The sequence below is a fragment of the Rhagoletis zephyria genome, unplaced genomic scaffold (genome assembly GCF_001687245.7).
Source record: "Rhagoletis zephyria isolate East Lansing unplaced genomic scaffold, Rhagoletis_zephyria_1.1 Rzeph_scaffold_09000, whole genome shotgun sequence".
NCBI lineage: Eukaryota > Metazoa > Arthropoda > Insecta > Diptera > Tephritidae > Rhagoletis > Rhagoletis zephyria.
The window spans coordinates 8,916-25,353 of record NW_016166079.1 but is presented as its reverse complement, the minus strand read 5'-3'; the positions used below and the strand labels follow the sequence as shown (position 1 = coordinate 25,353).

At 33.3% G+C, this 16,438-nt stretch overlaps 1 non-coding gene across 1 annotated transcript; it reads left to right on the top strand.

Moving 5' to 3' along the window:
- The first annotated feature begins 3,188 nt into the window (after window positions 1–3,188).
- Window positions 3,189–3,260, top strand: TRNAH-GUG (transfer RNA histidin (anticodon GUG)). Its single transcript has one exon. It is a non-coding gene; the product is annotated as a tRNA-His (tRNA).
- The last annotated feature ends 13,178 nt before the right edge of the window (window positions 3,261–16,438 follow it).

Genomic DNA, 16,438 nt, shown 5'->3' with positions numbered 1-16,438 from the left:
GTTGTAGGTATGCATTAATCTAAATTATGTGCCAGCATCATAGAAAACTGCAAGAGTGGCTTTTATGACAAAAGCAGGAAAAAATTTGCTTTATATACCCGAACGATTTTAGGTCTATCAGCATAACATATTTTCCCGTAAAGACTTTTGTACGGTTTACTTTGTTGAAGTGCAGCCAGTTCTGAAGAATGAAATAAGAAACCTACCTATTGGGCTTAAGAAAGATCTCAGTGCAATGAAACTTGAATGAGGTCCGGTGGAAAGCGCATAAAGGTACACCATAAAAGAAATGTTATCACCATTAGGATGCTAAGGGCCAACACCAACTGGGCTGCAGTAACGGGACTGGGCATTTACGTAAATTAGACTAAAAGATTCCAGTCTGAAACAGACTTAAATTAGAGTAGACCACTCACAACTAAAGCCGAGCACAAAGTACCTTGGAATCGTACTGTCTAGCAAATTGTCGTTGAAATTCATTGCGAAAAAAGGTTAAGGTAAGTTAATGTAGTCCATGCTGTTACATTGGCTAATCACCCATATGGGTAAGTCAATTATTTATGTCAGTAATGAGAGAGAACTTATTTCTAGACAGACTAGAGAGCATTTAGAAGCTCTGGCTGCTTAGCATCACTCAACTTAGTTTCAGGATTCAAGTTCTTCACTGTAGTATGGCGTCATTTTTGACAGGCAAACAGGCTCTGCGATCCCGAACCTGAGTTTTAAAGGTCTCTTGGAGCTACAAAAGATGATTAGCGCAGATCTGCGGAGACGGTAGATGATGCGATACACACTTATGAGCTGCAGTCTACTATCTTTACGGTGACCAGAAAAAAACTTGAAAAATTATCTTAAGAATACACACAATATAAACGGTGGCGAGAATGTAAATAGGGAAACAAGTTTTGGCTACATTTCTTTGTTTAATAAGTGTTTTTTATTTTTTTTTTTAGCTTTGTAGAAAATCTTAAAAATTCAATAAATTTTTACATATTTTGGTCCAAATTTTAAACATTTTAATCAGTTTTTCTAGAATTGCCTTGATTATGCAGTTTTGTAGCCCATTAATTATAATAAAGTGTAAGTTTGAAGTAACTTGGATTTACCGTGATTTTTTTTTTTAATTTGCTGCTCGCGCATTTTCTTCCATACAAAGTATGTTCAATATTTTTTTTTGTATCGAGAAAATAAGCAACATCTTCCACAAAAAATGTACTAAAAATTAACGGCAATAATGCTTTTTCTAAAAAAGCTAATTAAAAAGCTCAAAATTTTGATAAAACTTTGTCGAATTTTGCTAATATTTGTACAATGTTCGAAATTGTGACTCACATGGTCTTTGTTAGTTAACAAGCTCCGCTTTCATAAAAAATTATAAACATTAAATAATAAAAAGGGGAATAGCCAAAGAATGCTTAAATGTCTCTTCCCTATTTATATTTTCGCCACTACATCTCCAGCTTAAATTTTTCATATTCACGATATATTCAAAGGAATTGGTATTATTTTCTATAATTTCGCTAAATTCAAATTATAATCGTTTCATTAAAAAAAACTTGGCAAATAACTATTGAAACCTTATGAAATGCAAAAAAAAATAAAAGACTGCATTATAGCAAGAGTAACAGTTTGACAGAATAAAACATAACCAAAGATCACAGAAAATAAGGATGCAGGATTGTACGAAAAATTGTTTTTGGGCCAGAGTACAGGCATACTCTTATCAAACTAACAAAGGAAAATACCCAAAATCGTTATATTTGTTAAGCTGAAAATTCGAGTAATAGATAATAAGTAATACTGATTTCTTGTTATCAAAAAAAAAAGAGCAGACTAATTATAGGCCAACTAACTGGCCCCTACTTGCTAGCACCGCATGCGTTCAAACTCCATAGGAATGGTGTCGAAAAATGCAACTTCCAAGAGGAAATAGAGGAGCGCATAATTTGAAAAAGCAAACCTTTCGCGGAAATCGTCAACGTTTTAAAGTCTCAATTGCAATTCGCTATAACATTATCTAAATTTATGAGCAACGATTTATTAGACGTAAATGTATCTGCCAATAGTAAGGGTGTTCTTTTAGTCTGAGTGATACTTTTAATGACCTCCCATTTAAATCTAACCTCATATTTCGAGATGAATACTCGTATTTCAAATGACAAAACACAAGTAAACAAAATAGTTAACATACAAATCTTTAAATTAATCAATGGTACTGCCACATTTATGTTATCTTATTTTGTATTAAGAAACTACGTATGTATGTATGTATATTCAATACTCTCTTACTCTAATACTATTTTAATAATGTTGGTCATACTACCAATAACAATAAATAATTTTCTATAAATTTATTTTAAATCGAAGCCTGAGGCGTCTCTTGCGTCAGATTTTTTTTTGTATGCCTTCGATGTTGAAGGGAGTTAATTTGCTTAACAAATGTTGCGTCAGTTTTCTTAGCCTGCAGTTATTTGCTAGGCACTTGTAGCTCACCATTATTTTCCGTTCATAAATGTCGTAATAGTTGTTATTATTTTGATTAACAGCAGCGAAAGTGCACACACTTCAGAGTTTGTTTACAAATTCGTATGTATGAATGTGCGCGGTCAACGCCGTCGCGTCTAGCTATCAAGTAAGTGATGACAGAAAAAAATTCCAAAACTTGTATGTATGTATGAATGTTTATTTATAAACACATAAATATGTACATACTGCAGGCAAAACTCCTACCAAATTTTTTCTTTCTCTAATTGGGGATACTTTGTACTGAAAAGTTGAACGCATTAATTTAAGGAAATGAAGTCGTGGGCAGGGGCGGTGCCAACTAAAGTAACACACAACTAATCATACATAGTAAGTAGTGGACAAAACATTTTGCCTTCAACCAATAACTGTACGTAGTTTGCTACATGTGTGTGTTTGTATGTATGTTCCAGTTGTCTTGCTTTAGAAAAGTTTAACTCATTAGTCTTTTCAACAACGGTGTTATTGTTATGTTTTTCTTTTGTTGCCTTTGTTGTATTGCCGCTTACTTTTTTTATAGTTTTTTGTTGCACAAATCTATGCTTGCTCTCTGCCTCCATTAACCTTTCCTTTTGTAATATATAATTAGCTACAAATTCCGTTGAGTCATATTTTTATGTACATTAAATTACTTTTAAGTAAAGCAATGCAGCAAGCATTCAGTAGCCGTGATCGTCTAGTGGTTAGGACCCTACGTTGTGGCCGTAGTAACCCAGGTTCGAATCCTGGTCACGGCAATGTGACTTCTTCAGAACGAACAATGAGTGGATGTGGTTTGTCTTTTTGTTTTTTCTCCTTTTTTCAAACTTATTTATTAATTACTTTTCAGCCTAAAAAGCATTGGAGTTTCCTATAACCTCGCGAATAGGAATTCGTAAATCTGTGGAAATTTCAACTTCGTACCTTACCAGACTTCGATTGTTTCCTTCTTTTACATGCATTTTTCTAAGTCATGAACGGGAACAGAGGCCAAGATTACGTTTTCACGAATGGAGTGGAGCGCTCTATACATATGTAGGTTGATGGATTTCTGTACCGTATTTCAGATGCTATAAAGGAATCAGTTAATAGTCCACGCGCCACTTATATATTAGATGGATAAAGATTTACTCTGACAGTCGGCCTATAAGTTTTTAAGGATCGCTCGTTGTAAAATCGGAACTTCTCTGTTTGTGCTCTTAATTTTTAGTTAGCACTACAACTCCGGAATTTTACCTTTTTCCAAGAAAATTGTTGAAGCGATTTTGTAGCGGTATTCATAAAACCCAGTTAGTTCGTCTAATAAAGTATTTTAGTTCGCAGCTTAGGTCCCACAAAGATTCGAAAACGCAGACTTGGCCATCGGCACGACAGCTGCGATAGTAGTCATTCGCCGGAAATCCCATTCCGATGGCGTCCACGTCCCTAAAGTCAGTGTCCGATAATGATCCCTTCTACCAGCAGAAGAGAGGGGATCGATCCAATTGTACAAAAGCGTGGAATCTTTATACTGAATTGATCCGCGACCAGATAGGTGTAAGATCCGCTTGAAATGCGCTGCAATAGTCTTGATAGTCGAAAGCTCAGTTTTATAGACAATTTTTTTTTAGAATATACATCACTCCCTAGTCTTTAGTTTAATTTTGACTCGCCGATATGTGAGGTGGCAGATTTGGAGTATGTTCTTAGGTTCAAATCTTTCTCCCATTCGCTCCCCGAGGGAATTATTATGATGGAGTCGTTTTCAAAAAGCAGACTCGGAATAAAGAAGATCGAATTCTTCAAATTTCCGCGTCAGATTAGTCGAATGACTAAATCTTTGTTAGAAACATTTAGCCTGATTGAATTATGAGAAAATACTCATTTAAAGAAGTATACTTGGCCAAACCAAAAAACAAAAATCGGAGGTGCCTTGCAAAAATATTTGAAATTTAAGCGGTCGTTTTTTTTTTGGTGTTCTAGTGTACACTGTACATATACATAAGTATATAAATTTGAGGCGAAGGGGTTTGTAATTCTGCAAAAGGGGGTGCTTCAGACACAACAACTCCTTTTTTTATTATATACNCAAATTACGACCACTTTTCATATAACGGCAAATTTCAGAAATGCTTGAAACTTCAATATTTCGAAATTTAAGGACGCTAATTTACTCAAAACTGATACACACCGGCTTACCATGTAGCGGCACCTGCGCCGGGTATTTAATGTTCGGCTCTGCCCGAACTTAGACTTTCTTACTTGTTATATAGTTATATAGATTTCTATTTTAAAATACCTGATCTTTCAATTGAGATGACTAAAAACCGTATTAGAAGCTACCATCATTGTGAAAAATTACAAATAAATTTTCGTTTCTATTTTCACCATGAAAATTAGAAAATGTTGGAAAACGGATGGCACCACCTGAAATCTGTAGACTTCACGGTTTTGGAATTATTTTTCAATTTTCTGTCTGCCTCACAGCTAGTCGAAAAGTAGCTTGTTTTATACCGCTCAGCGCGCTTGGGACATTTGACGTGAATTGCCCTTTATATTTAAGAAATCCGAAATTCTTTCTTTTACTACATCTACCTGTTCACTAAATCTGTGTTTATGTGCGGTGATGTACATGTGTAAGTATGTATACTTAGGTATGTTCATAGTACATACATATGTATATGTATCTATGCATATACCCTGCAAACCATTTTTTCAGAGTATTCTGAATCGTAAAGAATTTTTAAAGAATTCGGAAAGATCCCATCCGATTTTTTGCCGAATTTTCTAAAATGAAATAAATTACGCACACTTCCATTCTTTTACGAAATTTCGGAAGAAAATCGGTAAAGAAATGAAAATAATGCTGCTATGTGAAGAATTTCTTGCAGACTTTTTTCAGAATTTTCTTTATTTTTCGTACAGAAATTTCTTTACGAGTTCGTGTCAACCACTTCATATAATTTTCTTTGAAGATTCGGAAAAAAATCGTTACAGAAATCAGATACTCCTAAAGATTTCGGGAACTTTGGTTTGCAGGGTATGTAGACAAGTATTTATTAGTGTTCGGAAGTATGCAGTTCTTTTAAGCATCGAGTTATTAGGTATCGAACCTTTAAAGGATTGGGTATTTTTGAGAGTAAGTGCTTAGTATTTTCTTTAAATACACACATGTTAAAATGAAAGGTTTACTGTACTGGGTACATGTATTGTACTTAAAAATTATTGAAACTTGTAATTGAGAGCAAATATAAAGACTTATCTAGAACTTTAATTATCTATTCGACACTTAATACTGAGTAAGTACTTTAAATCGATTCTGTGTACAAGTATCAAGAGTAATGATTGGGACAGAGTATTTTTGAGTACTGATCACTTTCTATTTCGTTTAAGTTCTGAGTACTTTAGAGTTCTTTTGTGAGTATTGAGTACTTTGACTCCAAACCCACTATCGATACTTTTAAAAACCGGGTACCGTGATCGCTTTGAGAATCGAGCTCTGAGTACTTTTGGTATTGATACTACCCAACGCTAGTATTTATGTATGTAGGTACATTAAAATTGATAGCACAAATTCTGTTAGTCAGGCTGTTACACACTCGAGCATAGATTTAATCGATGGCATTTCAATGCGCGGATATACATTGAAACATACACGTACATACATACACCTCAATCGGTGGCGAACTTTTTAAATTTTTTGATTGCTTCCGCTCAAGGAAAACTGAAAACAATTCTTTTCAGTTAGCGAGCATAGCGTTTTTTCTTCCGCCGTACTCAAGTTCTTGCCTCCACTTGGAGTCGTTGATTGTAGTTGTGAACTTTTTCTTTATTATTATATTTATTTGTGAGACATTAATAAAATTTTCTACATTCCAAATGTATATATGTATGTATATGTAAATGTGCATGAAGGTGCACAGTGGGACTCGTTTTTATATACAATTTTTCTTCGGCATAATGTACGATATTATTAAAGTACTACTTTAGGGTGTTCGATTATTCGCCTTTCTTCCATAACCCGTTTTCGAGTTATTTGAAAAACTGCAATATGAAAAAATACCGGCTCACGATTTTGAAATAAAGAAAAAATCAGATAAACTAGTTTTGTTTAACATAGTTTTCATACATTGAAAATACATTTGTTGGAATGATGTCAAGAACAAAAACAAAACTATTAACGGTAAAGGCGCTTTTATTTAGAAAAGAGTAAAGCCAAATAAGTTCAAAGTTTTTTTTAGATCTGAAGCAAAAATTTTTAATGTTTCTAATAATATATTTACATTGACCAGATTTCTGTGAAAAAGATCGGGACGTTTCTAACGCATTGAATCCAAACATACAATTTTGTTTTTAGAATAAAAAGGCATAATATCTTTAATAAAGTTTTATTTAAAGCAAAACAAGTTCTGGCTATTTTTCTTTGTTAAAAAAATTTTAATTTTTTTATTTATACTTTTATATTTTTTTATTTAAATATATAGCTTACTCTCTAAAAAATCAAGCTTTCAAATAGAGGTCACCCCGCGGCAGACTATGGCAAACCCCCGCCATAAAAAGCTTCTTCGAATGTGGAGTAAAAGTCTAGATCTCTTCATTTGTGTCACAACATTGGGAAACAGAACACGAATTGGAGGAGATGCCCGGCCAAACACGTAGAAAATATTTAAGCGCCAAACATTAACTTATTGGAATCAAATATGATATACTGTTCATCCCGAAATAATATATATTTAATTTTAAAATTATTCAGGGGTTACTCTTAAACTGGAAAAACGGTTGAAAACTTCGAAAGACTCGAAAATTTGATTGGGAGGTCAAAGTTTGTATGAAATGAAAAAAATCGGGGTTTTCGATAAAACATGTATGTGTACATGTGAACACGCCTTTATATCATAACCAATACCACTTTTTCTACAAAGTATGTCAAAAAAATTTTATCATTGCGTTCATATTTGAGCCTAATCAGCAGGGCCGAAAATTTTATTCGGGGTTTTCAAGCTTAATTTTAGCGATCATGCTTGTTTTGTTTGTTTGAATTTATAAAGCGCAGTTGGTTACATAACACTGTGAGACAAATGGTAGGGGTCAGTGATCAGGAAGGGTTCAAACTACCGGGGAAAGTTATATCGGTAAAAAATAAGTTATACGTTTCCCGGCGTTTCGCTGGGTCACGTCTAGGAATCGAGATATATATATAACTATCATATAGGGGAAATTGTCACCTTTGGTGGTCTTTTATTGACATAACTCGAGAACCACTGGTCCGATTTTGCTCAAACAAATTTAAAAAAATTACAAATCCTTTAATCTGTTCATATAACATTTTTCTATATAATCAACAGTTTTTTTTATTTTTGTTTGAGCAAAATCGGACTAGTGGTTCTCGAGTTATGTCAAAAAAAGACCACCAAAGGTGACAATTTCCCCTATATGATAGTTATATATATATCTCGATTCCTAGACGTGACCCAGCGAAACGCCAGGACACGTATAACTTGTTTTTGACCGATATAACATTTCCCGTTGGTTTCATCCCATCCCGATTTTGACTGTCGCATAGTGTAATAGCCACGCGCGTTAAAGCTTTCAAAAGCTTCCTGTACGATTTATATAGGGAGGGCACAAAATGTAAGCTTTCACTTACCAACTCTGGTACAAAGCTAAGTACTTTTAAGTAAACGGTAAAGAAATAAATTGCAATAATTTCGTGTGTGTCAATAGTAGTGTCCAGCCTGTTGTCTAACTTCTTCCTTTCGAAATAATGAAAATTTCTGTTGAAGCAATTTCTTCACAAACAAACTTTAGCAAACCATAGTAGAAAGCGTAGCAAATTTCTGAAGAACTTCGTATTGCTTAAGAAAATTTGGCTCAATAAATATTTATTGACCATTTTTTAGGCGTTTTTTATTTACGAAAATATTTTTGGATTAGGGCTCTCGAAAATACCTTTCATTTAATAGTCCTTTTAATTAAATTTTGTAAATAAGTGGCAACCTTACACTAATATTCGAAAATATTATAGTATCTTAGTTTTTAAAACAAAAAGCTAAATAAATATGCGGCTGGAAATAGCTGGCAACCCTACTAAATATTATTTCTAAAATTAGGATTTTTTGAATTCTTTCCATTTGATTCGCATATAATGATGCTTCACTTTAATCGGTACCAACTTCGGATATATATGCATATGTGTGTACCTATGAACAAGAATTGCTCGTTTAAAATAATCAAAATCCTAAACGCCGTTCAGTTTTATGGTTCAGAGCATTCAGCCGACTCTATATTGAATTTGTATCGCCCTTTGTATTTTGTAACAAATCATAACGTATTTAGGGAAAATACATATACTTTGTAATTCTAAAGTTTTTTTGACACACTGTACCCAAAATATGATCTCCATGAAATTCCATCAAATACATAGCTACGCATGTGCATACATTCTTATAAAACCATTTAAATGCATAAACTTTTTGATTATATTTTCTACATTCAAAAAATAATTTAAGTGCCTCCTGTATGAATATAAAATAAGCGAATGAAGAAGTTTGTTGCTGCATATCTTTCGTATGCTGAGTGAACTTGATTATAAAAGAAAAAAACAATAATTTGATTTAAGTATGCAGAAATGGCTGACATTCTTTGTTTTATGTGCTGTGAAAAAAAAAAAATCATAACGATATTTTCGTGCCTTGTACATTATTGACGTAATGGTGCACCGCAAAGCAAGAGATTCGATTTTGAAATCGTAAGAACGTATGATGGAAATTTCTTTGGTCAATTGATACGATTCCAAAATATTTGTCCACCGAATTCGAAACTTGAATGACTTCTAAAAAATATTTATTTATGCGTAAACATTTTAAGTTTAATTTAAAATATTTATCTAGAGATTGTATTGCTAAAGCACGAATGGTTACATTTTTTTTAACCGCCCAATTTGGTATAACTCTTTCAGGTTTTAAATTTTGGACTAATGTAGAGGGTGAATTCGATGCATTATTTTCTTGTATTAGTTAAAGAAAATGAAAGAAATACCATATTAGACAACAGGATTTTGAAATTTCCTAATTAGACGAATGCGAGTTGTGAACGTGCTCGCCTAAACGTTCGTCGTGCATGACTGTATTGTTTAAATATAATCATTTTATAACCCAGTAGATAATTTCAGTAGTTAAAAGCCCTTCCGAGAGGACTTCCTGAGAGTCAGGAGGCCTTCCACTCTACATTCCTTTCTCCTTTCTTTGATGTATGGACTGTCAGCAATTGAAAGGCTTCTTCTTTCGCTACCCATAGAAGGCCTTCCAGAAGGGCTTTTATAGAACGTAATTCAGAAGGCTTTTTGGAGGAGTCCATTGCGTTTCGCAATGTGTTTTGAGGTAAGAAGCAAATCAGGACGTTATGGAGCAAGGCGGACTTCGGATTCGTGTTCAGCGACCCCAGAAGCATATAAAACACCTGATCTGGTTTTATTAACCTTTCATCGATTTTTTTTTGTAATAATTGNTTCAGAAGGCTTTTTGGAGGAGTCCATTGCGTTTCGCAATGTGTTTTGAGGTAAGAAGCAAATCAGGACGTTATGGAGCAAGGCGGACTTCGGATTCGTGTTCAGCGACCCCAGAAGCATATAAAACACCTGATCTGGTTTTATTAACCTTTCATCGATTTTTTTTGTGGTCCTACGTAATAAATTAAAATTTGAAAACGTTCGCTTTGATAACTAGTTTAAACTTTGTACACTTACCGGTTTATGAACACAATATACAAGTGAAAAACAGTCCGGAATTTTTTTTTTTTTTTCTGAGCTGCTTAATTTCGAATATTCATAAAACTCAACAGATATAGTGATTTTGAACAATACCAACGAAACCATGCATAAGCATCAAAATCAAAAGTTNGTACGTAATAAATTAAAATTTGAAAACGTTCGCTTTGATAACTAGTTTAAACTTTGTACACTTACCGGTTTATGAACACAATATACAAGTGAAAAACAGTCCGGAATTTTTTTTTTTTTTTCTGAGCTGCTTAATTTCGAATATTCATAAAACTCAACAGATATAGTGATTTTGAACAATACCAACGAAACCATGCATAAGCATCAAAATCAAAAGTTCCTGATGGTGCAATAAAATAAGGTCGAATTTAAAAGATGAAACTTGAAAGACTTTATCATTCCTTCGTAAATATAATCAAAAAAGTCAACCTTATTAAGAGTTAGTACGTAGATTTTCTAAATCAATTCGTATTTTTTATATATCAATTCAAAGGAAATAATATGATTTTTTTTTCAGTCCCGCAAATCCCGCGGATTGCGATTTTCATGCGGGATTGGATTCCCTCACCCAAGTATTATAATTTTATATTTGCAGTCGAATTTTTGCTTAAAATCGTATTCATTAAGTTATGCACATTTATGCTTTTCATTTGTGAAAGTTTTCGGCTGTTTAAATCACATAAAAATTTTGTTGCAACATTTGCTACTGCCATTACTCAGCAATACTGAAAATATAATTGTTATTATCTATTCAAAATCTTGATGAAACACATGCGGGCATTATTCGNTCCTGATGGTGCAATAAAATAAGGTCGAATTTAAAAGATGAAACTTGAAATACTTTATCATTCCTTCGTAAATATAATCAAAAAAGTCAACCTTATTAAAAGTTAGTACGTAGATTTTCTAAATCAATTCGTATTTTTTACATATCAATTCAAAGGAAATAATATGATTTTTTTTTTCAGTCCCGCAAATACCGCGGATTGCGATTTTTATGCGGGATTGGATTCCCTCACCCAAGTATTATAATTTCATATTTGCAGTCGAATTTTTACTTAAAATCGTATTCATTAAATTATGCACATTTGTGCTTTTTATTTGTGGAAGTTTTCGGCTATTTGATTCACATAAAAATTTTGTTGCAACATTTGCTACTTCCATTACTCAGCAATACTGAAAATATAATTGTTATTATCTATTCAAAATCTTGATAAAACACATGCGGGCATTATTCATGTCGTAAATTAATGTACATACATATAAACCTCAGCCAGTGCGGAACAAGGAAGTGCCCAAATTTAGGTGTAAAAAATGTTTTTGCGAAAAAGCTGATGTTATGAGTAAAATATTAATACATATAAGGTTTAGAAAACTAAAAAAAAAAATTAAAAAAAATGCGGACGTAATTGTGGAAAAGATGCAGACAAATTTATTTATCAAATCTTTAGTGTATATTGTTAAGCAAATCTATATTGAGTTATCAATGACAAGCCAAACAATAAAATTCACAAACAAATTGTGAATGAAATAAATATTTGAACGAGCTCATTGAGTCAACAGTTACAAAAGGCGGCTGCTGTCTTAATGACAATGCGATTAGTGATGATGATATTTTAATTTTATAACTTTTATATTTCCTATGTTTGCAACATGTATCAGTAGTATTAGGTACCCACCTAGCTGAGTGGTATATTCATAACAACTGGTCACTTTATTGTGTTCAAGTTTTGGTTGCAAAATTTTTTTGCATACCTACTAATCGGCAGCGTTCAAATTAACGTAATAAAAATTTGTATAAAAAGATATGTATATCTACTGTTACAAAAGCTTAAGCTTTTTCTCTATGCTTGTAGGCCAATACTCCAGATACTATGTATTTACTGACTACGTTTTAAATTCGAAATTAAAAAAAAAAATTAAGACAAAGATTACTTTTAAATGTATTATTACATATGACATATTAATTAATCAGTACTTTTGCGCGCAAATTTCCCAAATTGCTTCTACTTGCCGATTTTCTTTGACCTTTTCCTTTCTATCGTCGTTGGAGAAACTATTGGAAAATTATCTGCTATATTTTGCAACTAAATTCATACATACTATCCACCGATTTTTGGTCTTTTTTTGCTAATATTTCAGAATATTTATTGCATACTTGTTATCGCATATCTGGCTTTGAGTTTAACAACTAGTTTTTCATATCTTTTTCATTCCGAGTAAGAAAGATATTTTGTCATTTGGAGGAATGCTGTTAAAACACAACCAAGCAAAAACAAATTAAATTTTCGAAACATTCATGTAACACTATCAACATATTCGCACTGAAATGATGTGCGATGAAATGCCCTCGTACAAATATTTCTCTCGATAAGATTTCGAACGCGAGAAGACTGACAGTTCGTATGCGAGTGTCCATAGCAGGTATAGACGTGGGTTAAGGTGGACAAACACAAATAATAATTTAAATTTATTGTTTTTGTTTTGATTTTTGTATAGCCCTTTTAAAACACTATATTTAAAAGTAGCCCTAAACGATTAATAAAGCCTAGGATAAACACTTAAAGTTGCAGGAAAACATCTGGGCACTCCATGTTTCTCGCACTCACAACTCTACGTTGGCTTCTCACGTGTATCGACAGCCAGAAATCTATAAATATACATTAGGGTGGTCCTTAAAAATCAAATGCGCGATTTTTTTTTCAGTCTCACCCCTTTAATCGGTAATAACACGGCCAAAGATATCACATACAAATTTTGGTGTCGATTGGGGACGGTTAAGGCGTGTTGCACAGGGACCAAGGTTCTGTAGAGACTCGAAAAATTAAATTTAATTGTTTTGCCAACTCATATCCAAAACCAAGACTACCGTATTCGAAGATGTTTCATGTAAATTTTGGCCCCAATTGGAGTCGGTAAAGGCGAGTTGCAATGGGGTCTGAGGCCAGCTGCTCCATGGAGACTCAAAAAATTAAAAAACAAATTTTATTTAATACCCAAAATCGATTCTACTAAGATTTTGGTCCCACATAAAAATTTTGGCCCCATTGGAGTCGGTTAAGACGTCGTCATAGGGTAATCTGAATTTGGACCCCTGTGCGCCACGCCTTAACAGACTTCAATCGGGGCCAAAATTTATATTTGATATCTTACACTATTGTAGTATCGACATAGGGGTTGAGGCTTAGGAAATCTGATATAAAAATTTGCTTCCTACATGTAAGGACCACCCTAATATACATACATGCTCAAGACAATAAGTCCCGAAACGTTGTTTACGAAATGTATTGCAGTAGATGTTATTAATTTGAATTGCTTAACTTTTTTTTTTAAATAAAAGTTGTTATAATTAGGTGGTGAAATGATTTGTTTCCTTCTTTGTTACATTTAAAAGAATTACGTTGAACCAAATATCACACGGGCGAAGCTGTGGGCAAAAGCTAGTAATTATTATAACATTTCTTTTTAATTTTATTTTGACAATTAAAAGACGAAAGATCGAAATCAATTCTGGTGCAAAAATTAAAACAGCTGTCGAAATGACACTTGCTTGATGCCTCACCTGACAATAGCACAAAAGCTGAGTAACAAAATGGCAGCGGCATAAGTGCCAATGCATGCAATTTAATTTAAATGTTGTATGTAGTTATATACATATGTAGTGATATTTGCATGCTTTCAAACAATCAATGAGAAACATTAAAAAGTGGACACAACGGGCAGCATGATTTAATAATAAATTTCCGCAAACCGAATGCAGTTGGCTTGTCAGTGTCAGTAGACAAGCAATAACAAAAACGATACGTATATGCAACATGCAGCTAACAGCTTTGATTGCTGGATTAATAACCAATAAAGTTGCAGGGAAAAGCGATTTCTGTGCTATAATGAAATTTACCTGTTTGTCCAATGTCCGATATTGCGGTAAATGCTGCTAGCAAAGTCTACAAAAACAAAATGAACATATGCTTTTGAAGGCGAACTGTTTTTGCCCTGCGCACATCACTGTTGTTGTTTGGCGCTTTTGTTTAAACTTTTTGATTGTACGCGAAAATAGCAATTTGTTTGTAAATAAGTGTGTATATATATATATGTACATATTTATATTTACATCCGATTATGCATAAGCATATGTTCACATACATACATATACATATATGCATTCCAATTGAAGCAATTCAATTTCAATAACAGTAATTTGTTTTTGTACTCTGAATTTGACGAATGCGTTGGGTGGCGCCAATAATTAATTTCCATTATTTGTTATACAAAATTAATTGTTCCTGATAAAAAAGCGGCGTAAAAAGGCTTCACTGCGAATACGCATATATAGTCATACATACATACAATATATGAGGGTGAGCATGAGTGAATGAATTTTTGCGGAAAACGAATTGGTTTTGCATTATCTTGATATGCGGTTTGCATTTTGTTGATACGCGGTTCTGTACTTTAAACGACGATATGTATGTACATTACAGTACTGCATCACCAAAAAAAGTTGCGGTTTTTCCGCCAGGACTACAAAAGTTATTATATTTTAAGACGCCACCAAAATATTTCGGAAAAATATTTAGATTAGGATATTAAGATCCAAAAATGCAGTTTTTTTTATAAATAAAATTAGTTTCTTAAAAGATTTTTTGGATGTTATAGTGCTCCTGGTGGTAATTTGGCATGGGGCCTTCTAAAAACTTCCAAATAATAACACGTGTCCCTACACACTCAGCTACATGTACATTAGACCATACCATCATAAAGGCGTAAAAAAAACGTTCGCCGCACACCTTCGAATCTAAAGTATTTTCGGAAATCATATTTTTCGGCGAACCTTGGGAATAATCATTTTACATTTTTCGGTGACACTTAAATGCGGCAATAATTTTTATTTTTTTTAATATTTCTACACCATAATCGTCGAAATACTTGCTCAGCAAAAGTTTAATGATTTTTGGTGAGCTTTAATCTAATGGATGGTTGCCAGACGTCCTGGTTTTCCAGTCCTGATTCAAACCAATTGTACTGGTGTCCTGGTCCACACTTAAATTGTCCTGTTTTTTTACTGAAGTTCAATACACCAGACATCCATCTAATTTTTAGCAGATTTTAGCTTTGAAAAAAAAGGTTAAGCTTTCTGTCATTAGTAGTCGAAAATCGTTAATGAAACACTTTTTCTAACATGCTCAACAATATCTGGTGAAATTACCTTCTTTCTGTTTAGTTTATTTGGTTAAAATATAATTTTGTATCTTCAGGTAAATGCCAAAAGAGTGCAAATTCCTGAACCGGTAGACGGCTGAGGGGTCACACATAAATACTACGTAGTAGTAGTAGTAGTAGGCCCAAAAGACCTTTCTGAAAGTCGTTCCTTTCTCCTTCTATTTTAGTACCGAGTGGCACAAATTGAAGGGCTTCTGCTTTCGCTACTCAAAGAAGAGCTTCTAGAAGGGCTTTTGTAGGAAGTACTTCTGAAGGCATTTTGAAGAAGTTCTTTTACAGCTGTTTTTAGTTCATAAAAATCATGCTGCTTTAAGGGATTTAAATATTTAAGGTTCATATTAAATAGTTTTATTTAGACTTAAAATGCTTATTCAATCCTGTTTGTAATGTCAAATAATATAAACATATACTCCTTTAGTACATTCGCGTAAATTGTAAATAGGAAACCCCTTTCTAGGAAGCATGCAGGGAAGCACTTTTTTCAGTCCTTATTGGGTAAGTCTTTTAGAATCGCTATGCATATATGAAATGGTAAAAATGGTCATAAAGCGCATTGTATAATGCCAAACATTTTTCCAAGTTACGTCACCGTCAAGAGAAATTTGTTCTTTTATGATACAAAAATAAATCAGATTTTGAGCACTTCATCATCATCAGTAATTCAGCTCTACCGATTTTGCCACAAAACTACATGGCTTATAATATAAATAAAATACTTAAAAATAATGCAACGCCAGACCCAAAAAACTTGTGTCCACTCTGAAATTGTGCATACGAAATAATGCATACGAAAAAATACCGAAATAATGCATGCATGCACAATTTCGGTTTAAAATCGTAATAATGCATATGTGAAAAACGAAGTAGTGCATACATGAAAACGAACTTCTTTCTGTGTAGGAGGAATTTGGCCGCGCTTAGGTATTATAACCAGGGTTGCCGTTTTGGGCTTTTCCTACC